General features: G+C 44.2%; 1 pseudogene; it reads right to left on the minus strand.

Annotated features, from left to right (window-relative positions):
• Positions 1 to 5,254: 5,254 nt before the first annotated feature.
• On the minus strand, positions 5,255 to 11,166 carry LOC138340855 (uncharacterized; annotated as a pseudogene).
• Between the last annotated feature and the right edge of the window lie 619 nt (positions 11,167 to 11,785).

Genomic DNA, 11,785 nt, shown 5'->3' on the forward strand with positions numbered 1-11,785 from the left:
CGGTCCATTGAGGGTCTTCGTTTCAAAATACTTCAACTCTTGGAATCTGGGTACTGGGATCACTTCTCTGATCTTCATGACGAACTTGCAGGACGGACCGTCATAGCCATGACGGACCGTCACAAGCTTCGTAATCCCACACTTGGTCAGACTTCCCCATCTTCCTTCAGCAGCTGCACAACGCTGCCACCTACGGACCGTCACAGGTACGACGGACCGTCATAAGCTCCATAGGTGGTCTCTTCTGCATTTTTTCGCTCAAAATCTCCGCATTTAGCTCTGGACAGATTTCCTGCAAAACAAAACGAAACTTATATCAAAATTAGCACAAAAAGGCTTTCGGACACACTAAACTTAAGAAAAAGTATTAATTATACTGTGAAACCACGGTATATCAACACCCTCAATTTAAATTCGTTGTTTGTCCTCAAGTGACGCACTATGACTCACTACACAATCTTTGTACAATAGTATTCATGTTTTATTCTTTGCAATCATTTGGCTATCAATCCCGATTAATCTCATCAAATCTATGCATGCTATCACTATTAGGCTTGAATTTTTGTGGGATCAGAACATGACACAGACTTACCACGCATTAACACCTATCCTCTTCAATTTCTCACCGAGGTGTTAATAATTCTGGTATTGCAACTATTGTCCTCACTTTAGAACAAAATCCTCATTTTTCACACAATGATTTAAGTTTGAGTATAAAGATTACATTTCAACAATAGCTCTCAGAACAAACTCACACTCATTCATACCTATTGCCATAAGCTTGCCTTTATTTCCACTGCCTTAAGCTCTCTATACAACCCTTAGGATCGCGATAGGACTTTCTTAGCTTGTACATAGGCTCAGAGTCAGGTAGGGTGTATTTAGGTATACTTTAGTGACTTTTTGCCCTCCTTGACATATCGGCTAAACCTTCCACTTTCTATCACTTTATCTCGCCCAATTTCTCCCATTCTTTCACCTTGCTATTTTCTCTTCTTTCTTCATTTGTGTAGGTGACTCTTTCCCTTTTTTTCTTTTCAATGAGTTCTTGAGTCACTTTGCTTTTGTTCTTTCTCTCTCTTTGTTCTTTCAACCCCACTTTACAGAGCATTCCTCAAAACAGCCACCCTCAACTCATGGCTTTGCAATGATTCAAGGTACACAATACCCAAAATCGGGTCAAGGCCATAACGAAGGTTGTTTATGCATTAGCCACCCTAAACTTATGCTTTTGGCATAAGCTGAGGTGCACATGTCCAAGGAGGGACCAGGGCCAACATATTGTTCCCAAAAAAGATCAGTTGGGGTAAAAAAGAAAGGTCTAATTTTAAGCTCCAATTATTTGGATCAAAGAAGGATAACTTTCATTTGATTTCTTTTATTTAGGCTAGAAATGGGCTATCTTGAATAAGGGCCTATGATCCTTTCCTAATTGTCTGTTACAACTTACTTTCAGCAGGACTAACCAGGCAAGTTCTAGCTCAGTACCAGTAGTGGACTATTCCAATTTCCTCACACTCACTTGACATGCTTCAGAGTTAAACTATGTACAAAAGATATAACGTGCCGGTTCAACAGAAAAAGTAATCAGTCTTTGGGGGAAAAAGAACACAGGCAAGAAAACCCCAAAAGAGGATAGTGAGTTGGGATACTCAGACTTCACTCTAACACTCACTTTCCATTTACCCAACCCCCAACAAAAAAGCATGCAATTGTCCCCAATGCATAAAAAATCTAAATATTAGAGTGGTAGGTGAAGCAAACCTGTGGCGCAAAGCGCCGTCGATTCAACAAGTTGGTGGGTCCGGTTCCCCGGAACCCACATCCTCTTCAATCTAGACACCCGCAGTGGTGTCCTCAGCAGCAACCGCACCATCATTAGTGCCTCCTGCTTTCTCTACAGTGCGGGATCTAGACGCCCCAGCCGCTAACTGTGATGCTCTGATCTGGTGTGCCTCCACCTCAGCAAGTGAGGCTCTCCTCGCAGCCTCCATCTCTCGGCGCTCCTTCTTCCTTGCTCGCGCCTCATCCTCTGCTCGAGTCCTATGCCTCTTGGCACTCTCACTAGGGGGAGGTGGTGGAATTTCAGTAGTAAACAGGGCCGCCAATAATGTGTCCTCAGCAGTCTTGACCAAAGGGGCCTCAGAATCCGGCACCCTCGCCTCTAGTATCGTGTCGATGTCTGCACGAAGACTGTCGACTGTACCCTGAAGAGTCGACACATCAACCGGAGGGGATGGTCGAGCTAACACTCTCAACTCAAAGGCATCTAGGCGTTGGTTAACCTCATCAATCTTCCGCTTGGTAAACTGCTGCATCTTCCTCTCTAGACGTGCTTCAGACTCAGTAATCGACTTCTGCATCCACAGCTAGATATGATGCAGAAGAGTGGCCATTTGTACCTCAAGTTTTTGGACCCTAGCAAGTGGGACCAGTAACGATAGAGGGGCTGTGCGAGAGGATTTCGGGGCTGGGCTACTACCAGGGATAGACTCAACCGGGGTAGTGTCAGTGGACACCTGTGTAGCTGCGCGGGCCTGGGCTACTGTATCCGCAAGATCATCAGCAAGTGGTGGCAGCTCTGGACGGGGCCCTCTACGTGGGGCCAACTCATTGGCCTCGTCGCTGATGAGGCCGACATTAATGGTGCCTTGTGGGGTCTTCAACTGATCTATGTGCCATATGGGCACACCTGCGGACCTGCAAAGGGCAAAGATCATACACGAGAAGGGGTAGGTAGTAGTGACCTTGAATGCCCTCTCGTGCATGACTGCCTGGAGAAGCCATGCGATGTCGACATCGAATTCGGCTATCATCGCCGCCATCAACACTGCTCGATCCCTGGTGACTATGTTATAAGCAGCTGTGGGGGAAAGGCAGTGACGGACGACCAACCACAAGAACTTTGTGATGAATGTGAGGTTGGCCTTCTTGATGGCCCCCTTCGGCTCAGTGACCCAATCGGCACCCTCTTAATCTACTGACAGGTGCAGGGCTATCCACCACTTCGTGGTCTCTCTCAGTGCTGGCTCGCGCAAGAACTATCCATCTTTTACTATCTACCAGCGGTAGGCAAACTCGGCAGTGACGGGGGTCTGAGTAGCATCTGCACTCTTGCCGTATAGAAACCAGCGGATGGCTGCCAGGGAAATGTCAACCTGCACGCCCCAGACTAGAACCTGCTCCATTGGGGCCAGTTTAGCGGGAGAAGCCTGCCTATTGATCTGTGATCGTAGAGTCGCTACGTAGGATGCGTAGAACTCTCGGACCATTTCCTCGCTGTATCGTCCCAACGGACGGGTTGTCCACTCTAGGCGGTGCCTGGTGAAGAGGTTGTGGATCTCCGGCATCGATTGGAGACTCCCTATAAGTACCCGCCACTCCAAGGTGAGTGTACGAGTCATTACTCCTTTATCAATCAGGAACTTGGCGTCAGAGTAAACTTGAAACTGGTCGTCGACACACCACCGGTTTGGCTGGTCAGAGGCTGGTGTGGGGACGTGAGATGGAGCGCCCGATGTAGAGTCTGAACTGTCAGCCTCATCAGACGAGGCCGACGCTGCAGCAGTGGCGGGTGCGCGAACCTCAGCAGAGCCTGAAGCCTCCTCGGACCATGATACTCCTAAGGAGCCAGACGCTCCTTTCTCATTTGTGGCTGACCCAGAGGGTGTGCCGGTCAGTGTGCGCTCCTCATTAGACTAGGAGGCAGTGACTACGCCGGACGCCACCGTCTTGGGTGTGGCTCTGGGCGCACGTGCAGCACGGGAAGGTGCGGAAGTGCCTGGGGGCACATATTCAGGGCCCCGCTCATAATCAGAGCCAATGATCAAGCGTGCAGACAGGGCAACAGACTTTGATCGCCCACGTGCGTAGGTTCGGTCTTGCTTGGGTGCCATAGTAGATAGTACCTACAAAGGATCACTATTAGTACGAGTAGTGGCAAACAAGACAAGCGAAACCATACGATGTAAAACAATGAAAATAATATGTAAATGATATATAAACAGTGACACACGACGGGCCTGATGACGGCTCGTCGTGACTATGACGGACCGTCGTGAGGTCCGTCGTGGTGTACTTGAACTTTCTATAAATAAAGAACCCTGAAAGAGGGTCTCTGACTAGTATGACGGTGTGTGCAGGACGGACCGTCACAGTTACGACGGTCCGTTATAGATGTCCGTCATAGGACACTTGGGAAAAAAATTGAGACCCTTAGAAGAGGGGTCTCTGACTGTTATGACGGTCATGCAGGATGGACCGTCGTGGGTACGATGGTCCGTCACAAGTGTCTGTTGAAGGACACTTGGGAAAAAAATGGAGACCCTTAGGAGAGGGGTCTCTGACAAGTATGATGGTCATGCAGGACGGACCGTCGTGGATGCGACGGTCCGTCACATGTGTCCGTTGGGCAGGGGTGCTAGGTCTTGTGCAACGGACCCTACGACGGTCCGTCGTGGCAACGATGGTCCATCGTTGGGGACTCGTTCTGAATGACACAGACAAAACTTTAGATATCCTAAGAAACCCCGATGAACCCACATAGTCTTGTAGTGTTGTGGACCTATATGTGTCTATCCCAACTACCTAGGAAACTATTAATTCAAAATCACCTATCTCTATGGTTGTCAACATGGCAAATTCGAACATTTTGAGCCTAGGTTTAGACATTATCATATAAAGGAAACAATATACGACTAAGAACTAAGCTAATACTAACTAATAAACAAAAATACAAGATAAATGAGTATACATTTAGAGACACATACCGTAGAAATGGAGAAAAAACAAATGGAAAATGACTCAGTTGGCAGGGTAGACACCTATAGCAGCAGCTCCGACTAGTAGATGATAGTTTTAAGGCTTTGGAGAATTGTGGGGGTAATGATCAGTGGGGGGGAAATGTGGAAGTTGAAAAGAGAGGGGAGATGAGAGGAATAAGGAATTAATGGGGTGAAAATAAGCGGTTGGGTGTTTAAATGGTCTGATTTTGAAAAAGGGTCCATCCGGGTCGGGTCGGGTATAATTCATTGATCACGCGATGGTTCCCCGACGACAGACCATCTCAGTTGTGATGACCCGTCGTAGGTTTCTTCGTGTGTGCCCTAATTTCAACGTAGCAGAAAAACGTACCTGGACGACGGATGCATACGACGGTCCGTCGATGTATCTGTCAGTGGCTGCTGCGGAGTAGTTTTCTGCAGAATTTCCTGGTGATGTGCTTGCAAATTTAAAAACCCATTAGTAGAAAAATGCTATCCTTACTAAAAAATGACAAGAATTGGGTTGCCTCCCAAAAAGCGCCTTATTTAATGTCGCCGCACGACTGGGGCCACTTGATTACTCAGACTTCATCAAGATGGTATGCCTCGATCACTTCATTCGCCGATTTAGCATGCCCGAGATAGATTTTTATGCGCTGTCTATTCACCTTGAACCGCACACCCTCCTTAGTTTCCAACTCAACTGCTCCGTGAGGGAATAGTTGGGTAACCGTGTAAGGACCAGTCCATTTGGACTTGAGTTTGCCTGGAAACAAGCGCAATCTGGAATTGAATAAAAGCACCAAATCCCCGACCATAAACTCTCGTTTTTCAATTTTGTTGTCATGATACTTCTTCATCTTTTCTTTGTATAGGTCTGAGCTTTCATAGGCTTTCAAGCGAAATTCATCAAGTTCATTCAACCCATTTAACCGTTGCTCTGCAGCTTTGGTCCAATCCATTTTAACTTCTTCATAGCCCACATGGCTTTATGCTCTAACTCAACCGGAAGATGACAATCTTTCCCATATACAAGTTGGTATGGAGACATACCTATGGGAGTCTTATCTGCTGTCCGGTAGGCCCAAAGAGCATCATCACGTCTCCTTGACCAATCCATTCTACTAGCATTCACTGTTTTGGACAATATCTGTTTGATCTCGCGATTCCATACTTCAACTTGCCCACTAGTTTGAGGGTGGTAAGGAGTGGTTACATTATGGCGAACCCCGTATTTCTCCAATAACCCCTTGAACAATCTATTGCAGAAGTGGGAGCCCCCATCACTAATAATGGCTTGGGGTGCCAAAACGAGAGAATATATTCTTTTTCAAGAATGCAGTGACACTCTTCCCTTCATTGTTTGCGAGGGATATGGCTTAGACCCATTTAGATACATAATCAACTGCTACTAGAATGTACTTCATTCCATGAGAACTCACGAAAGGGCCCATAAAGTCAATACCCCAAACATCAAATAACTCAATCACAAGAATGGGGTTTAGAGGGAGCTCTTGCTTTCTTGAAATACCACCATCTCGTTGACATTTGTCACATACTTTAGCAAACCCATGAGCTTCTTGATGAAGAGTTGGCCAATAGTAACCACATTGTAATATCTTGTGAGCCGTTCGGATACCACTGTGATGTCCGCCAATAGGTGAAGAATGGCATGCCTCCAACACATTCAACATCTCACCTTCTGGAACACAACGCTGAATAATCCCATCAGCACAACTCCTATACAAGTATGGTTCATCCCAAAAGAACTTCTTCACATCGTACATGAACTTTTTCCTTTGATGAAAGGACAAGTCTGATGGAACAATGTCACTAGCCAAATAGTTCGCAAAATCTGCGAAACATGGAATCAAGTCTTGTGAAGCAGCCAATACATGTTCATCGGGGAAAGTATCTCCAATGTCAGTCTTTTCCCATAACTCTCTCATAGCTTCATCCTCTAGACTAGACAAATGATCAGCAACTTCATTTTCCGTCCCTTTTCTATCCAGCACTTCAAACTCAAATTCTTGTAGCAGTAATACCCAACGAATCAGCCTAGGTTTCGCATCCTTCTTCGCCATCAAATATCTCAATGTTGAATGGTCAGTATGCACTATAACTCTAGTACCTAGCAAATAGGAGCGAAATATCTCAAAAGCAAAGACTACTGCAAGGAGTTCTTGCTCAGTCACTGTGTAGTTCTTCTGAGCTTCATTTAGGGCTTTACTAGCATAGTAAATTGGGTGAAGGATTTTATTTCTTCTCTGTCCCAATACTACACCAAGAGCCACCCCACTAGCATCGTACATTACCTCAAATGGACTGTTCCAATCCGGAGAAATAATGATAGGCGCAGACACTACGAATGCTTTAAGACAAGATTCATCAAAACAAAATTTACATTCTTTCTCCAGCAATTTGCACAATGGGTGTGCAATCTTTGAAAATTCTTTGATGAATCTCCGGTAAAAAACTGCATGCCCAAAAAAGCTTCTCACACCTTTCACAGAGATCGGCGGGGGAAGTCTCTCTATTACCTCAATTTTAGCTCGATCAACCTCTATGCCCTTTTCTGAAATGCGATGACCCAACACAATACACTCTTTCACCATGAAATTACACTTTTCCCAGTTTAGTACCAAATTGCAGTCTTTACTTCTCTTATAAACCTCAGATAAATTGGTCAAACACCGCTCGAATGAATCACCAACCACAGAAAAATCATCCATAAAAACTTCTATAGTATCCTCCACCATGTTAGAAAATATTGACATCATACATCTCTGAAAGTTTGCGGGTTCATTGCACAACCCAAACAGCATTCTTCTGAACGCAAAAGTCCCATATGGACAAGTGAAAGTGGTTTTATCTTGATCTTCTGGTGCAATAGAAATCTATTTATACCCCGAATACCCATCAAGAAAACAATACCACCCTTTTCCGGCAAGTCTATCCAACATCTGATCCACGAAGGGCATAGGAAAATGTTCTTTTTCAGTCCTTGAGTTCAGTTTACGGTAATCCATACACACCCTCCATCCAGTAATCGGTCTCATTGGAACAAGTTCATTCTTTTCGTTGGGGACCACAGTCATTCCCCCTTTCTTAGGTATACACTGAACCATACCCAACTACTATCGGCGATTGGATAGATTACTCCGGCATCCAACCACTTGATGATTTCTTTCTTCACAACCTCTTGCATATGAGGATTCAGGCGTCTCTGGTGCTCAATACTCAGCTTATAATCAAGCATGAGTTGGATTTTATGAGAGTAAATACCAGGAGGGATCCCAATATTGTCCGCAATGGTCCACCCAATAGCTCTTTTGAACCTTTTGAGTACCTTCACTAAACTCTAAACCTGTTATTCATCCAGGTCTGATGCAATGATTACCGGCAAAGTGTCACCATTTCCAAAGAGTTCATACCTAAGATGAGGTGGGAGAGCTTTTAATTCAACTTTTAGAGCCTCCTCTATCGATGGTTTCGCGGGTGGGGACTCGCGATTATTCATATCAAGCTCAAATTTCTTCGGTTTAAACCGAACATCACCTCGGTCAAGAGCCGTAACTAATGACTCATACTCTTTAATGCAATCGCTATCAAAGTTCATTATCACTGCCGCTAATGCTTCAACACCTAGACGTTCTTCTATTTGTGTCTAAAATTTCTCACTCATGTTGTAGGATATAGCAAATGCCGATTGGAGATCACCACTCTGCCTCATGGACCTACAAATATTGAAGGTCACTTCCTCATTGTTCAACAGAAATTTCATCTGCCCCTTTTCCATGTCTACTAAGGCTTTTCCCGTAGATAGGAATGGCCTCCCAAGGGTAATAGGCACTTCAAAATCAACCTCACAATCAAGAATAACAAAATCAGCCAGAAAGATGAATGACTCCATTTTTACTAGCACATCATGAAGTATCCCTATGGACCGTTTTACTGTTCGATCAGCCATCAATAGTCGCATCGCAGCGGGCATTGGGTCACCCAAACCCAACTTCTTGTAAATCGAGAGGGGCATGAGATTTATGCTTGCCCCCAGATCACATAATGCTTTCGCAAAATGTAATAGCCCGATTGTACAAGGAATAGTGAACGCACCCGGATCTTCTTTCTTTTGGACCAGAGATCTTGTAGAAATAGCACTACAATGCTGCATTCTATCATTATCCTCAAAAGTAACCGATCTTTTCTTTGTGACCAAATCTTTCATAAACTTGGCGTAACAGGGCATTTGTTCTAAAGCTTCTACCAAAGGGACATTGATAGAAAGTTGCTTGAAGATTGTTATAAAACGCCAATATTTGCCATCCTCGGTCTTTTTCACTAATCTTTGAGGAAGTGGGGGTGGTGGCCTAGGCATAGGAGTTACCCTTTTTAGGCACTTCAGCATCTTTTGCAATGTTATCCTCTAAATCAGCATCAACATTTACCACTTTATCAGTATCTTTTGTCACCTTATTCTCATTAGATGGCATAGGTAGGTCAATGGTTTGCTTGCCACCGCGAGTAGTAATTGCCATACAATGTCCATCATTTTTCAGATTTTGGACAGTGTTGCTAGGACGAGTGCCCGGTTGCCGTGTGTTCACAGTTGCAGATAATTTGGCCAATTGTAACTCAAGTTGCTTAATTGATATTGCATGTGTATCAACTTTTTGCCCAATACCCGCTAAATCATTCCTCAACTCCTTATTGTGCTCATCACTAGCATCGAACCTCCTCATCATTTTATGGAACATATCCTCAACTCGCGACATACTACCTCCACCATCCCTAGGAGTAACTTCACGATTTTGAGGAGGAACATAGGGTCTCTTCCTGTCGTTTCTATTACCATAGTTACCCCTGTTGAAGTTGTTGTCGCGATTGTAGTTTCTATCTCAGACATAATGACCCTCACGATTATATTTACCATAGTTCCGACATTGGTTCCCTTGACCTTGGCGCCAATTCTTATGATTAGAGCCTTGGGCACTTGGTCGGAAACCCCCCATCTGTTCACTTACTGCATAGGAATCCTCCTCATAATAACACTCATCGTTTGGAGGTGATGGTTTAGCCAAGTAGTTGACTGCATTAATCTTTTTTGCACCCCCAGGGACATGTTTTAGTACCAACCCAAGCTCAGTTCTCATCTGAGCCATTTCTTCACGAATATCATGTGTGGCTGGGTTATGAGTGGACGTCACTAGGAAGGTGTTTCTCCCTTTATCGGACTTCCTAGTACTCAAAGCTTTGTTGTTACGGGAGATTTTCTCTAATTTCTCAGCAATCTCAGCATAAGGGCATTCTCCATAAGATCCACCTGCTATAGTGTCCAACACCGCTTTATTGTTATCATCCTGTCCCCGATAGAAGTATTCCTTCGGTGACTCATCATCAATACGGTGATTTGGAACACTTCTCAAGAATGAGGTGAATCTATCCCAAGAACTACTAACTGACTCTCCTGGTAGTGCCACAAAGTTATTCACCCTGTCTTTGTGGTTTAATTGCTTGGAGACCGGATAGTAGCGTGCTAAGAAGACATCTCGTAGTTGGTTCCAAGTTAAAATGGAGTTGTATGGAAGCTCAGTAAACCACATAGCAGCCTCTCCCATCAGTGAGAGAGGAAACACTTTGAGACCTATTACATCTAGATCCAAATAAGGCCTCCCCACACAACATTTACACACTGCCCTTACCTTAGCTATATGGGCATGTGGATCCTCAGAAGGTATCCCTGAAAACAAACCTCTGGCAGTGAGCATTTGCATCAGGCTACTAGTCACCACAAAAGTGTGGCCTGTGGGTAGAGGGGTCAAGACAAGTGGCCCATCCGAGTCTGCTATGTTATCATACCCTCTGTAGTATGCTTGGGGCCGTGGAACGGGATTTTGTCCCCTCTGTTGATGTTCACCCGGAGAGTCGGGTAACATCTGACCATGAACATCCACTGGATCTGGGATGTTCTGGTTTGGATCCTCATCATTTATTCCCAAGTTTTGATTCATATTGCGCACTGTACGCTCTAGCTCGTGATCATAGGGAAACAAGGGTTCTCTTCCTCTCCATGTATTTGGAATACAAGGAGGACAGTTCTGAAAGGAAATCAAAAACAATAAAACAAAGTAAAATCAAGAAAGTATCAACTAAACTTTAGTAATAAGTTCAAGTTAATCTAAAAGCTCAATTCCCCGGCAGCGGCGCAAAAATTTGATACGCTCAAACTTACTTCTCAAATTAGAAGTAAAGCTATCGCGTCAAGTAAATAACCCAACTAGTGAGGTTGGGATCGTTCCCACGAGGAAAATAGTCTAGACTTAACTTCAACTTGTTATTACTTGCTTGATTCTCGTCCTTTGCCCACTCCTCTTACTAGTGCTACCGAGCTTCCCAAGTTGGATGTCACTTCCCTCTCTGATCCCACCAATTTCATTCTTCTATTGAGTCGGCTAACTGTAAATTGTTCGGTTGATGACATCCTTAGAGAGTAAAAACATAAAAAGGGGGGTTTGTATTTCCTAATGAGTAAAAATAACTAAGGAAATTGCAAGAGTCGCTTAACAGTTTTGAAAGTTGAATTATAATCAATTAATCAAAGTAACTAGGGTTTACGTGTTCCCCACAGGTTCATAACTTGATAATTCTAACTATAACAATTCATTCCCAGTATCTTGCATGCAAAGTGATAAGTTATGTATTTCTAAATCCTTGGTCCGGCATCTAGAAACTCTCACCCCGCACCTTGGTCCGACTACGTGTGTTGCTTTCCTAACCCTTATCTTTACCTCATATTAAGCATCATATTCGATATTTGACTAAGTTATTACCTCGTACCAATCAATACTAGCCTATAAGATAGTATACACTAAATCTACGTTAATAATTCTTTTCCTATTATCTACCTCCTTGGTCCGGCAAGTAGCATTAAGGCGAGTTCTAACGTTGATCATCCGTTAAAAAGACTTCAAAGCGAAAGAATTATTAATACATGCAAGACACTATTCTAGAATTGTTATTTT

Source organism: Solanum lycopersicum, chromosome 1 (genome assembly GCF_036512215.1).
Source record: "Solanum lycopersicum chromosome 1, SLM_r2.1".
Lineage (NCBI taxonomy): Eukaryota > Viridiplantae > Streptophyta > Magnoliopsida > Solanales > Solanaceae > Solanum > Solanum lycopersicum.